Source organism: Gigantopelta aegis, chromosome 5, assembly GCF_016097555.1.
Source record: "Gigantopelta aegis isolate Gae_Host chromosome 5, Gae_host_genome, whole genome shotgun sequence".
Taxonomy (NCBI): domain Eukaryota; kingdom Metazoa; phylum Mollusca; class Gastropoda; order Neomphalida; family Peltospiridae; genus Gigantopelta; species Gigantopelta aegis.
This window is the reverse complement of record NC_054703.1, coordinates 5,537,236-5,552,773: the sequence shown is the minus strand read 5'-3', so window position 1 is coordinate 5,552,773 and position 15,538 is coordinate 5,537,236. Positions and strand designations below refer to the sequence as shown.

Sequence of the window (15,538 nt, the reverse complement as noted above, 5' to 3'; positions counted from 1 at the left end):
CCTACAAAACCATGAACTGCAAACATCACAGACTGAAGTGCTCTGAATTATGTGAGAGAAATTAATAAAGTAGAACTTAAACAGCCCTCTACATTGCGACTGATTTGTTTCATTTGGCGACTAAAACATTTCATACTATCTATATAAAAACACAAGTAGGCGCCATCTGGCTCTTAGATGGAAAAGTTAACGTAGAGGCTTAAATACTACTAAGATATTATTATTTATTATCCACACAGGGAAATATAACCAGTATCACTCATGTGTGTCATAATGATTTCACGTGCACAGCGAATGACGTAATTTTGTGAAGCGACGTCATAACTTAATGCGGCTTCTCCAGTGGAAAATGACACCGTTTTGTGGTCTCTTTTTAGTTACGTTTGTAATGTTTTGACATGGTCCTAGCTTGTTATTCATGAAAATAATATTTGGAATAATGTGGATAATAAAGAAATTATTACTCATGTGTGAATCGTACTGATTTTATGAAACTCGCTCTCGCTCGAGTAATACAACAATCCTGACACTTGTTTTGTAAAATCAGTACAACACACAAGCTCGTATAATAATCTCTGCTTATTTTTAATGTTTTAAATATGCTTATATATATTTTTAATTTACTTTTCTCTTATTATTATGCATACCATTTGAAGAAATGAATACAATAAGATTCTAAATATTAGTTTATTTATTTTTAAAAATAATTAAAATCTTCATACCACTTGGGAAATTTAGCCATTTTAAACAATATGACATTGGTTCAGAAAGTGTAACCATGACAACACACCAACTGCAACTACCACTTTAACAAAACAAAAACATACACACAATGATCTCACCTTGTTTTAAAAAACAGTCAGATTTAACAGTGGGGCACTGTGTGGCCTCCACTGAAGCCACATCACGAAAAAATACCACCTGTAAAAATATCCCTCCCCCTATATACAGATACCTGTGGCTGAAGCATGGAGTCAGGCCAGTCCATTATGGAATGTAGGGTGGACAGGTTGCAGGAGGACAGCCAAGGTTATGTAGATAATAAATGTGGTCAAGATTAGATATTGCACTCAATGAACATAGGCGGTGAAGAATCAAGGTTTTTTTGTCTTGAACATTTAAGAGAAAATTCTTTCTGATAACTGTCCTGATTTGACATTGTTAAGGTTAAAATTGTTTTGATGAAAGGGACTGTCCTGAGTTTGATGTCATTGTTACATGTTTACATCTTTGCTTCAGGTGCTTGCATCAGAGGATCAAACCACCTCAGTGGATCTATTCACCTGAGTGGGGGTTTTCTCATTCCAACCATTGCACCACAACTGGTCAAAGGCTGTGGTATGTGCTTACCTGTCTGTGGGGAAAGTTAAACATAGATGTATAAGACATCCATCACTGCTAATAGCAAAATATAGCGGGTTTCCTCTGATAACTACCAGTCAGAATTACCAAATGTTTGACACCAAATAGCCGTTGATTAATAAATCAATGTACTCTAGTGGTGTCGTTAAACAAAACAGACGGTTTTTTTCTGATGACTAAAATGACATGTTAAGCTTGTAGGGACATTCCTGAGTTTGCTCCATTGTAAGATGTTTCTGACTAATAAAATATTTCTACGATTAAACTTACATACAAGGTGTATTAAATATATTTTCTTGTTTAGAATATCAGTGTCTGTATATTCAATGTGTTTCTGGTTGTCTTAATATTTGTAAGAAGCCTAAACTGGACTTTGTCAAATAATTCTGTAAGTACGAAAAAAAACTATTTTAGGAAATAAAATCAAATTTAACCTAGTACAAATATTAGAACAATCAGAAACACATTTAATATACAACCACTAATATTTTATGCAGAAAAATACATTATTTGACATATAATTACAATCGTTAAAAAGTCTCTGTTAGTCGATAACATCTTAAAAATTGCAGCAAACTCCAGAATGTCCCTTTGAAGCCCTTTAGATCAGCTGTATAAGTTTGTTAGCCCCTGGGATTTTACCTATCAGTAAATTTTAGAATATCAGTGTCTGTATACAAACAAGCGTTTTATTTCTAAAATTTGACTCGACAACCATGGCTTTGACTTTTAGCATTGCTTTACAAACTTTTGGGAATTTTCAGTTTCATTTAAAAAACATCGACAAAACTAATACTATACATATACTTGTATTTATTCAAATTAATATCTAGTCTTATGTATTGTTTTCAAAATATGCCTTTATATAATCAAAAAATGATAATTATTTACATTGATTGGGAAGGAAGGAAATGGTTTATTTAACGACACACTCAGCACATTTTATTTACGGTTATATGGCACCGGACAAATGGTTAAGGACCACACAGATACTGAGGGGGTAAACCCACTGTCGCCACTTCATGGGCTATTCTTTTCGATTAGCAGCAAGGGATCTTTTATATGCACCATCCCATAGACAGGATAGCACATACCACAGCCTTTGATGTACCAGTCGTGGTACACTGGCTGGAGTGAGAAATAGCCCAATGGGCCCACTGACTGGGATCGATACCAAACTGACTGCGCATCAAGCAAGCGCTTTATCACTGGCTTACGTCTCGCCCCCTTGATTGGGTATGTTTCACTCTAAAATTGGGAATAAAAAATGACGGTGTGGAATGGTACCGATTATCGGAGTCTAGAAACATAGGTGATAAAACCCTGCAGACACTGGTATTCTAAACAAGAAGATGTATTTAATGTGTAAATTTACCTGTCACAAAGACTGCGTTAGTGAAAGACATCTTACAATGGCTGCAAACAAATGAACAATTGAATGGCACACAGGAAAGAAAATCTCTTTAATGACATTTATTTTGGTGTCGGAAAAAAAACATTTGTTGTTTAACGACACCAGTAGAGCATACTGATAGCTATTGGATGTCAAGCATATGGTCATTTTGACACAAACAAAGATAGGAAACCCACTGCATTTTTTTCCCATTAGTAGCAAGGGATCTTTTATATGCACCATCCCACACAGGATAGCACATACCACGGCCTTTGATATACCAGTCACGGTGCACTGGCTGGAACGATAAATAGCCCAATGGGTCCACCGATGAGGATCGATCCCAGACTGACCGTGCATCAAGCGAGCACTATACCACTGGGCTACGTCCCACCCTCTTTGGTGTCGAATGCATGATTTTCACAAAAGTAGTAATAACATCTTTTACTAATTGAAGTGGACAGTAAAAGTAGTAGTAACATCTTTTACTAATTGAAGTGGACAGTAAAAGTAGTAGTAACATTGTTTACTAATTGAAGTGGACAGTAAAAGTAGTAGTAACATTGTTTACTAATTGAAGTGGACAGTAAAAGTAGTAGTAACATCTTTTACTCATTGAAGTGTACAGTAAAAGTAGTAGTAACATCGTTTACTCATTGAAGTGTACGGTAAAAGTAGTAGTAACATCGTTTACTCATTGAAGTGTACGGTAAAAGTAGTAGTAACATCGTTTACTAATTGAAGTGTACAGTAAAAGTAGTAGTAACATCTTTTACTAATTGAAGTGTACAGTAAAAGTAGTAGTAACATTTTTTTACTAATTGAAGTGTACAGTAAAAGTAGTAGTAAATTTTTTTACTGATTGAAGTGTACAGCAAAAGTAGTAGTAACATTTTTTACCGATTGAAGTGTACAGCAAAAGTTGTAGTAACATCGTTTACCGATTGAAGTGTACAGCAAAAGTAGTAGTAACATCGTTTACCGATTGAAGTGTACAGCAAAAGTAGTAATAACATCTTTTACCGACTCAAGTGTACAGCAAAAGTAGTAATAACATCTTTTACCAACTCAAGTGTACAGCAAAAGTAGTAATAACATCTTTTACCGAGTCAAGTGTACAGTAAAAGTAGTAATAACATTTTTTACCAATTCAAGTGTACAGTAAAAGTAGTAATAACATTTTTTACCAATTAAAAGGTACAGTAAAAGCATACAGTAATGATATAGAGTCATTAATTTTGTCAGAAAGTCAACTTTAAAAAAAAAATCTGCAAAAATATATATTTGTGGATGGTGCCATACCCATTTTGGGGTGGGACGTAGGCCAATGGGACAGTGTTAACTTGATGCACGGTCGGTCTGGGATCGATCCCCGTCAGTGGGCCCATTAGGCTATTTCTTGCTCCAGCCAGTGCACCATGACTGGTATATCAAAGGCCATGGTATGTGTTATTCTGTCTGTGGGATGGTGCATACAAAAGATCCCTTGCTGCTAATCAAAAAGAGTAGCTCATGAAGTGGTGACAGCGGGTTTCATCCCTCATTATCTGTGTGGTCCTTAACCATATGTCTGATGCCATATAACCGTAAATAAAATGTGTTGAGTACGTCGTTAAATAACACATTTCCTTCCATACCCATTTTACTCTCTGGCAGAACCCTGACTTTAAACTTTCTTGAACACAATGAACACTTTTTGTTTACTCAGCCTGAAAAGATATTTTGACTATGTGGAGCACCCAGTCTTTGTATTTGCAGCAGAAAGATTGACATATGTTTTCAATTCACAGAACAGGCTGAACCAGAGAACGTATCACAAGGGAGTTCTGGAATCACTGACAACCAGGTAATGGTAAACTTAAGTACGAGAACACCTCTTTAAATATCAGACTGGGAAACTAAAGTACGAGTATACCTCTTTAAATATCAGACCAGGGAAACTAAAGTACTAGAATACCTCTTTAAATATCAGACTGGGAAACTAATGTACGTACGAGAATACCTCTTTAAATATCAGACCTGGGAAACTAAAGTAAAAGAATACCTCTTTAAATATCAGACTGGGAAACTAAAGTACAAGAATACCTCTTTAAATATCAGACCTGGGAAACTAAAGTACGAGAATACCTCTTTAAATATCAGACTGGGAAACTAAAGTACAAGAATACCTCTTTAAATATCAGACCTGGGAAACTAAAGTACGAGAATACCTCTTTAAATATCAGACCTGGGAAACTAAAGTACAAGAATACCTCTTTAAATATCAGACCTGGGAAACTAAAGTACAAGAATACCTCTTTATATATCAGACTGGGAAACTAAAGTACGAGAATACCTCTTTAAATATCAGACCTGGGAAACTAAAGTACGAGAATACCTCTTTAAATATCAGACCTGGGAAACTAAAGTACGAGAATACCTCTTTAAATATCAGACCTGGGAAACTAAAGTACAAGAATACCTCTTTAAATATCAGACTGGGAAACTAAAGTACAAGAATACTTCTTTAAATATCAGACTGGGAAACTAAAGTAAGAGAACACCTCTTTAATTATCAGACCAGGTAAACTAAAGTACGAGAACACCTCTTTAAATATCAGACTGGGAAACTAAAGTACAAGAACACCTCTTTAAATATCAGACTGAGAAACTAAAGTACGAGAATACCTCTTTAAATATCAGACTGGGAAACTAAAATACGAGATACCTCTTTAAATATCAGACCAGGGAAACTACAGTACAAGAATACCTCTTTAAATATCAGACTGGGAAACTAAAGTACGAGAATACCTCTTTAAATATCAGACCTGGAAACTACATTACAAGAATACCTCTTTAAATATCAGACCTGGGAAACTACAGTACAAGAATACCTCTTTAAATATCAGACCAGGGAAACTAAAGTACGAGAATACCTCTTTAAATATCAGACCTGGGAAACTAAAGTACGAGAATACCTCTTTAAATATCAGACCTGGGAAACTAAAGTATGAGAATACCTCTTTAAATATCAGACTGGGAAACTAAAGTACGAGAATACCTCTTTAAATATCAGACCAGGGAAACTAAAGTACAAGAATACCTCTTTAAATATCAGACCTCAGACCTTTTTAAATATCAGGAGAAACTAAAGTACAAGAATACCTCTTTAAATATCAGACCAGGGAAACTAAAGTACAAGAATACCTCTTTAAATATCAGACTGGGAAACTAAAGTACTCGAATACCTTTTTAAATATCAGACTGAGAAACTGAAGTACGAGAATACCTCTTTAAATATCAGACTGGGAAACTAAAGTACGAGAATACCTCTTTAAATATCAGACTGGGAAACTAAAGTACTCGAATACCTTTTTAAATATCAGACTGAGAAACTAAAGTACGAGAATACCTCTTTAAATATCAGACCAGGTAAACTAAAGTACTCGAATACCTCTTTAAATATCAGACTGAGAAACTAAAGTACTCGAATACCTTTTTAAATATCAGACTGAGAAACTGAAGTACGAGAATACCTCTTTAAATATCAGACTGGGAAACTAAAGTACGAGAATACCTCTTTAAAATATCACTCGAATACCTTTTAAATATCAGGAGAAACTAAAGTACGAGAATACCTCTTTAAATATCAGACCAGGTAAACTAAAGTACTCGAATACCTCTTTAAATATCAGACTGAGAAACTAAAGTACAAGAATACCTCTTTAAATATCAGACCAGGGAAACTAAAGTACGAGAACACCTCTTTAAATATCAGACCTGGGAAACTAAAGTACGAGAATACCTCTTTAAATATCAGACCTGGGAAACTAAAGTACGAGAATACCTCTTTAAATATCAGACCAGGGAAAACTAAAGTACGAGAATACCTCTTTAAATATCAGACCTGGGAAACTAAAGTACGAGAATACCTCTTTAAATATCAGACTGGGAAACTAAAGTACTCGAATACCTCTTTAAATATCAGACCAGGTAAACTAAAGTACAAGAATACCTCTTTAAATATCAGACTGGGAAACAGAATACTTTAAATATCAGACTGGGAAACTAAAGTACTCGAATACCTCTTTAAATATCAGACTGGGAAACTAAAGTACAAGAATACCTCTTTAAATATCGGACCTGGGAAACTAAAGTACGAGAATACCTCTTTAAATATCAGACCTGGGAAACTAAAGTACGAGAATACCTCTTTAAATATCAGACTGGGAAACTAAAGTACGAGAATACCTCTTTAAATATCAGACCGACCCAATGACGTGAAGACGCGGAGATAGTGTACCTTTAAGATGCCACGTATACCAGCAGACATATCAAGGGTTGAAACATCCATGCCAGATAACCACTAAAACAATCTCTGGTTTTACGTATCCTGGAGAAAGGATAGGGAAACTAAAGTACGGAATACCTCAACCCAGACATCAAATAAAGGAATACCTAATAAATAGAAAATATACATTCAGGAGAATGTTTATTGATTCAGAAATAGTGTACCTAGTTAAGATGAAAATGCACACTAAGTTTAGTTATCTACAAACAGACATTTGGATAAAGTTACAACTGGCTGAAACAGTCCTTTGAAATGGTGAAATACCCTCGAAAAATAGACTAAAACTTGACTCCATAACTGTTATCTCAGACGCTGTACGTTTTTTAAAATATGAGAAATGCATTTTTGATATTAAAAATGTCAGGATGACCAAAAACACTTCGAATGTATGGAAATGGATAATCTAAACAATATAATCTAAGTAAAGTATGATTTCAGTTATCAAAAACTGCTCTAATACTTATCCTGGAGGAAAGGGTATCTTTCAATGTCAGAGAAAGCAGGTCACCCCAACCCAGACATCAAAATAAAGGAATAAAATCTAATAAATAGAAAATATACATTCAGAAGAACCGGTTGCGAGGGATGATATGTGTGTAAAATCAGAGCCTCTGAGATGTATATTCGAGCGCTATGGAATTAAAATGCAACACAATCACAACTAAATGTAAACAGCAGATGACATAATCGTACACACATTACACACTTTGTACCTATAGAACAGTTTCTTGAAAATTATGTAACAGAAAAATCAACCTCCAATGAGGGGATTCGAACCACAGACTCTCAGTGCTAGAGTCCAGCGCTCTACCAACTGAACTAATAGGGAAATTCCCACTAGCTACTGCCAGTAGGAGCACTTTATACCAACACTACTACATACTCCCCACTCAAGTGAAGCTACGCCCGGAGCTGTGGGCCACGGACAGTTGAACTGTTACGGGTCCTGACTGAGTTACAACTGCATTCGCATATTAAGAAAATAATCAATCCCTACTACGTCGGCTCCAAATGTAACAGATAAAAATCAACCTCCACTGAGGGGATTTGAACCACAGACTCTCAGTACGAGAGTCCAGCGCTCTACCAACTAAGCTACGGTAATAGGGAAATTACCACTATATATATAGCTACTGCCAGTAGGAGCACTTTATACCAACACTACTACAATTACCTGTAATTTTTTGGTAGTTTTATCAGGCAAATTTAGGTTTTAAAAAATTGACTTCCTTTCACACTTTTTGCAAGCTGCTGTTTGAGACCTATGTTCATAGATATGAAAAAATATAATATTAGAAAAATAGAATGGACTTTAATTTTAACAAACTTTAATTTTAATACCTGAAAAAGATTATTATGCAAGTTATATTACTAAGAAACAAGAGATCATGACATGTCCTGCATCGAAGCTATATTTATACCGACAAACTGGGCGTTCCCTGGATAATACTTGATAGCGTTGCCACCAGTCGAACTGTTGGAAGAAAACATTTTCCTGGGACACAAGCAATCTCAACCAGGTGCTGCCATTCCTGACTGCATGCACACACGAAAAGGGCCCATGCATCTACAGCGAAACTCCTCTAAACCAGACACACTTGAACCCAAGCAAAACATTTGGTTTCAAGAGGTATCCAGTTCAGAGAGGTTCTCATCCATTACAGATATTCAGAAAGGTGCCGCAAAAATGTTCAGTTTTGAAGGAATTCCAGATTACAGAGGGTCCGTTTTTGAGAGGTTTCATTATACTTGATTTGTGACTGCACACAAGAAAAGGGCTCATGCGTCTACTTGGTGCTGCACAGGTACCTGTATCTTGATGTGTGACTGCACACAAGAAAAGGGCTCATGCATCTACTTGGTGCTGCACAGGTACCGTATCTTGATTTGTGACTGCACACAAGAAAAGGGCTCATGCATCTACTTGGTGCTGCACAGGTACCTGTATCTTGATTTGTGACTGCACACAAGAAAAGGGCTCATGCATCTACTTGGTACGGTCTGTTTGGCGGCATGTAGCCCAGTGGTAGCTTGATGTTCGGTCAGTCCAGGATAATTAAATCCCCATTGACGGACCACGACTGGTATATTATCAAAGGCCGTGGTATATGTGCTATCCTGTCTGTGGGATGGTGCATATAAAAGATCCCTTGCTACTAATGGAAAAATGTAGTGGGTTTCCTTTTCAAGACTATATATGTCAAAATTATCAAAAGTTTGACATCCAGTAGCTGATGATTAACAAATCAATGTGCTCTTGTGGTGTCGTTAAACAAAACAGACTTTAATTTGTGGCTACTTGGTATACTTGTATCTGTACCTTCCTTTTCTGACCAAACACATGAAAAGGGCACATGTGTCTACTAACAGAGAGATATTTTTATTAATGTTGAACATTTGACTTTTTATTTATGAAAATATAAACGTTTATCTTCTCCTAGAGATTTGGTTGGATAGTTCTGAAAATTAGCATAAGTGCCTACTGCATGTACTCTCAGGGGCAGTTTTCACAAACTAATAGAGATATTGGGGACATTTTTAACATTTATTTAACGTTAAAAATTTGAAATACACAAAATAATTTAACATTAAAAATTTAAAAGTCTATCTTCTCCTACAGTTTTGATTGAATAGTTCTGAAACGTGGCACTATGCTTCTAGGCAGGGTGTGCACTTTACGGTCGCTCGATCGCCCATGGCGAGTCAAAATAGCGTCGGGCAAGACAAAACTTTATCACGTTGGCGACCAAAAATTTCTGCATATTGTATTATATATCAAAATGCAAATAACTAATGTTTGTAAGAGATCGGTAAGTTATTTTTTATTTATTGTTTTCAGCTGGTTTCCTGTTAATATCTGCGCAACCAAACCTATATAGGACTTAATAGCGACCACTTCCCCATTATATCGAACAGTCTAAAACCATTCAAAATGCCTATGCCGGTTTTGATTTTGTATTCAGAAAACCTTGGCCACGTAAATGTATTCGTAGGTTCAATCAGAACACCTCGGCCATGTCCATCTTTACTTTCCATTTAGTTACAATCAGAACAACTTGTCACATTCCGCTACGGTATGTTTCACAAACAGATTTTGTTTACGAGCCTGAGGTTTTCCGAAGTTACATTGTGTTGGAACGTTTTCGTTTCTTACGGAATATACCGAGTCTACTATACCAAACACCCAATCATCACTGCCAACGATGTCAACAACAGCTATCATTGCCTGTGCACGTACGAGTGTTAAATAGGAATTGTGACAAAATTAAAAATCGACGTCTACAACTTGTAATATAATCTATTACAATGAACTGCCTAATTGTTTGTCCCGTATGTCCTTAAAGGGGTGATCAGGCAAGGCTTTTGGACTCCGACTGGTGTGAATATTCAACAATATTTAATGCGCATTGTCATTAGCTTAAAATGTTGCTATATTAAGTTTCAAAATGGTAACGATATGAGTTGACTAAACAGTGTGGGGCGAGTTGACCAACTTGGGGGCGAGTTGACCTACACCCGTTAAATAGTGATAATTATGCCTTTAACTTGTATAGTATATTTATTTCTGTAGTGAATGTGATTATTGTTTGTATAGACTGCTGCTGTCAGCATAGTAATTTTTTTCTAATTTCACGTCATAAAAACATTCCAGATGTTTGACTGTGTGGGTCCCATGACAACATAATAATTAGCATTTATATAATTACTAGTACAACAGTTTGTAACAAAACTAAAACAAGTTCTGTTTCCTTCTCTTGTGTTGTTATTATTGTTTGTATGATATGATAACATGTTTTTAAAGTGCAATTTAAGTAAGTTCTTTTTTTTTAAACGAAATTCGGTCGTGGGCCATTCAAAAGTTGTACGGGCGAGTCAAAGTGTTGCTGTGAGTGGCCCCATTGGCCAGTCAAAAAATATCCCAAGTGCATACCCTGTTCTAGGGGGCAGTCTTCACAAACTAATTAATAAAATTTCCAATACATTTGTAATGGGCCCCCTAAATCATGTAACGGGCCGTTAATTAGTTCCCCAGATTCGATATATATCTGATCTGGCTTTCAAGGTAGCTGTTTACAATAATGACAGTTTCACTGTGGTCTAGTGCAAGAGATGAAATGAAAACACACAAAATGTTTACAATAATGATAGTTTCACTGTGGTCTAGTGCAAGAGATGAAATGAAAACACACAAAATGTTTACAATAATGATAGTTTCACTGTGGTCTAGTGCAAGAGATGAAATGAAAACACACAAAATGTTTACAATAATGATAGTTTCACTGTGGTCTAGTGCAAGAGATGAAATGAAAACACACAAAATGTATCCTTAATAATAATTAATATAAGTCAAAGCTTAGTTAATACTTAAATTATTATATATATCAGTTACAAAATATATTTACCAAATTATCATACACAAATTAGTTCCAAATAAACAAAACTATATCTCATATAATAAAAAGTTAATTATTAAAAATAATTTCATACAACCTATTTTCAAGACAACCTAAATCCGTTTCCACTACATATTCATTACAATTTAACATCGTCTCATTGGTCCAGCGAGTTTGTTCATTTCTTGATGAATATAAAAACATGATGTCGTCCGAGAACGTCATATCTGATGAGATCACTGTTACATTCATATTGATACTTTGTCTTAATGAGCATTATTGTTTGAGAAACAAAAAATGATTCAAAATAAAATAACAGCATTTAGCACTCTAAGAACATAAAAGAAATAACCAACAATACTTAATTAGAGATATATTTTGGAATTTTGATTAAATTATAAAAATTTAAATACAAATTTAACAATGTTAAAAGTCGTCAAAGATTCTTGATTAGGCCAAACAAAAAAATAGGTGTGTTTCCGGTCGACCGACCGTCCCTAGTTTTACCCCCCCCCCCAACCCTAATTTTGTTTCTCTTAAACTGAAAAAAAAACTGAAGAAAAAATAATTTTAAAAAAAGAAATAAAAAAAGAAGTAAAAATAAAAGAGAACAACATCACCAAACAAGAGTATTTCCTTCCTTGCACATTGTTTACGTACTATTATACGATACATTTTGCACATGTTATGTAATTCCCCTCCGAAAAACATCGAGAAATTATGGAAAAGCTTTTGTAATAGAGTTCCTTCCCCTGATTAGCTACCACCGAACATCTTAGTTGGTCACGGAAGTAACCGAATGTACGAACATAGCCTTGGTACAGGTTATTTCGATTAAATATAATCGTATCAATTCAGCTTAATTCTCGTCTTCACTTAAATCAACAGGTCTTATTATTAATGCATCTCAAATGTTTGCATAAAGTATTTAAATTAAGAACAACGAAATTAATACAAATGTCCCATTAATTTAAGGAAATACACAAACAGTGCATACCAATACTATACTACTACTACTACTACTACAACAATGACAACAACAATATTATTATAATTATTATTATTATTATGATAGTATTCAATTTAAAAAAAAACGCCTACCTACCTACCCTAATTTTTTGGGGGATGCAATCAGAAACACACCTATTTTTTTGTTTGGCCTTAAAGGTTGACAGGTCTGTAACTAAGGGCTTTTACATCACGGAACATTTTGTTTCCAAAATCTTCATTAGCGATAATGCTAGTCAGCTGCAGGGCTGCAGAAACTACTTGCCCGGTTGCCAAATGTAAGTAAAATTTTTGACAGATGAGTTAAAAAATGCATCTACCAGTCCGACGGGCGATCTGTCTTTTTTTACTTACTAATTTAATTTGTTATATACATATTTAGTTTTTGCATTGAATCTGCGATGTGTTCTGAATAGATTGTTCTGAATAGATTGTTCTGTTGAACACGTTCGCGATATCACTTGAATTTTGTAAATCTATATATAAAAGAAATGTGAAAAATTTAGTACTTACCTGAGTATTTCAAAATTTATTGATTTGTCAGTTAAGGTTTGGGTCTTGTTACATATCTATATCTATATATATATATATATCTATAGATCTATATATATATATCTATATTTATCATATAATATCTTACATTTTCAGTGCAATCAAAGTATGTGATATTTTTCAGATCACATGCTGGGATGCATAATAGATGTTTGGCTATATGGGTTAGATTTGGAAAAACACTGGTGTTTCCACCATGCAAGAGGGCAGTCATTAACCATGTCGTGTTCTCTGTCTTAAATCTTGTTAATTTATCCTTGATTATTTGAATTTTAGTTTATTTTGCTTTAAACAACTAATTAAACGCTTGTATATATTGAAGTTGCATTGCATACACTAACAAAATATGCTCACAGTATTTCTGCCAGAAAGACATTTTTGGGTATGACGCTATGGAATTAAAAGCAACTACAGTCAACAGGGGGTGTGGGGGGCCTCCCCAGAAGTTTTAAGGTTTACTTACCTCGATTTTATGTATTGTATTATACTTTTCCCCACAGCTCCTTACACAGTGGTTTTACATAAATATATATAAATAATATTTTTATATACTTACCATTTGTGACACCCAATAGCCGATGTGTATTTTTGTGCTGGGGTGTCGTTAAACATTCATTCATTCATTCCTCCCCAGAAAGAAAGTGGGTTACATTTAGGATTAGGGTTGAGAAAATCATACAGTAGTAATGATAAGATTAATTAATTTTGTCATAAGGTTAAAAAAAAAAAAAAAAAAATCTATAAAAATATTTGGGTATGGCACAATACCCGTTTTACCCTCTGGCAGAAACCCTGGCTCATCCATGACGCTTACTACAGGAATGTAACTTGTAAGACTGACTGAGCGAGATTATGCAGGGAAGATTTTGTTTTCAAAATCTTCATAATTAGCGATATTTCTCGTCAATTGAAAATTGATTAGTAACTACTGTTTAATCATGTTTTCAAATTGTGTAACTCGATCTCTGAAACTTGTGTAGCGAATCCTGACACAAAATGTTCCCCGCTATGCGACGTCATACACTTTTTTTGACAGAAACAAAATCAAGGTATAAGTAGATACCAGTCCTATATGTTGAATAAATACAAAACATGTCCAGGCATTATTAAAACAATGGAATCAGTATTGCATTTTGGACAGTGTGAATTAGCGACATACATGTAAATTGTACAGTTACATGCAGCATTACTTATATATGTATTCGTGTATTCAGTTCAGCTAATGAAGAATACAAAGTTCAGTTTGGTGCACCAAATATTTGATTATATTGTCACACCACTGGCACTACTCTTGTTCAATGTTTTTCCTCTTGTCTTGAATTAATATTATAATAAAATAATAATAATAATAAAATCTTCAAACACTGCATCTTTTGTATATATATATATATATATATTATATGTATATATATATATATATATATATATATATATATATATATATATATATATATATATATATACATATATAAACAATGAAATCACAGAAGATTTGTATTGGAAGTGTAGGTCAGTTTCAAGTTTGGTACGGAAATTGAAATGTCCCCGTCACAACTTCTGGTAGTTCTACATTTGTCAGGCTAATTTCAACTTCCATAAACACACATATTGATGGTTTGCAATGATTCGTGTGGAAATAATTGAAGATTACAAAGACAAACACCTCAAACTAATCTAACAACTTCAAAAACATACCTGGCTCTAAGTTGTGACAACTTTGGTTTCACGTGCTTTCGATTTAGAACCAAGGTAGATAATTCTAAACATCTCCCGGTAAACATTATAGAGTAGCTTCCCGTCAATCAATTACTTGAACTATGAAAATCAAATCATAACATTAAAGTGGACCTATCAAGGTTGTCATATTTAAAAAATTTAATAGTTATTTGTTATAGATAAATTCAAATTAATAAATTAATCGGCCCCACTTAAAAATTAACCCAATTTTTTTTAAACGTCTAATGTTCAAGCATTATGTGTCAACAGCACCCCCCCCCCCCCCCAATAAAAAAGAAGAAAAAAAGAAGAAGATAAAAATAATGATAATTAAGAAAATGACTATGGTAAAAACAATCAAATAAGATTTTTTCAAAGTACAGTAAAGTACTTTTAGAACGAACACGCTTATAACAAACTACCGGTTAGAACGATTAACTGTGTTCTTATCTTTCCTCACACATTAACGGTCGTTGTATTCATGTTTACGATAATATACTTTTGAAATTTGAGAACTACAACATAATACTTGTAAGCACGCACGCACGCACGCACGCACACTCACAAACGAACACTACATTTATATTCGATAAATTTATAGGTATATACATAAATATTACGTACATGTGTATATAAAAAAAAAAAAAAAAAGAGTTAAAGTTTGTTTTGTTTAATAACGACACCTGTAGAACAAATTGATTTAGTATTCATCGGCTATTGGATGTCAAACATTTGGTAATTTTTACATATAGTAAAAGAAAAAAGAGATGGACATGTTAGCTC

General features: G+C 34.3%; 1 protein-coding gene across 1 annotated transcript in view; it reads right to left on the bottom strand.

Annotated features, from left to right (window-relative positions):
• LOC121373492 (microtubule-associated protein futsch-like) overlaps positions 1 to 14,779 on the bottom strand; it is a 104,704-nt gene extending 89,925 nt beyond the window's left edge. The window contains exon 1 of the mRNA XM_041500161.1: positions 14,735 to 14,779. The gene's annotated coding sequence lies outside the window, so the exon portion shown is untranslated. The remainder of the gene's footprint in view (positions 1 to 14,734) is intronic.
• Positions 14,780 to 15,538: the final 759 nt, after the last annotated feature.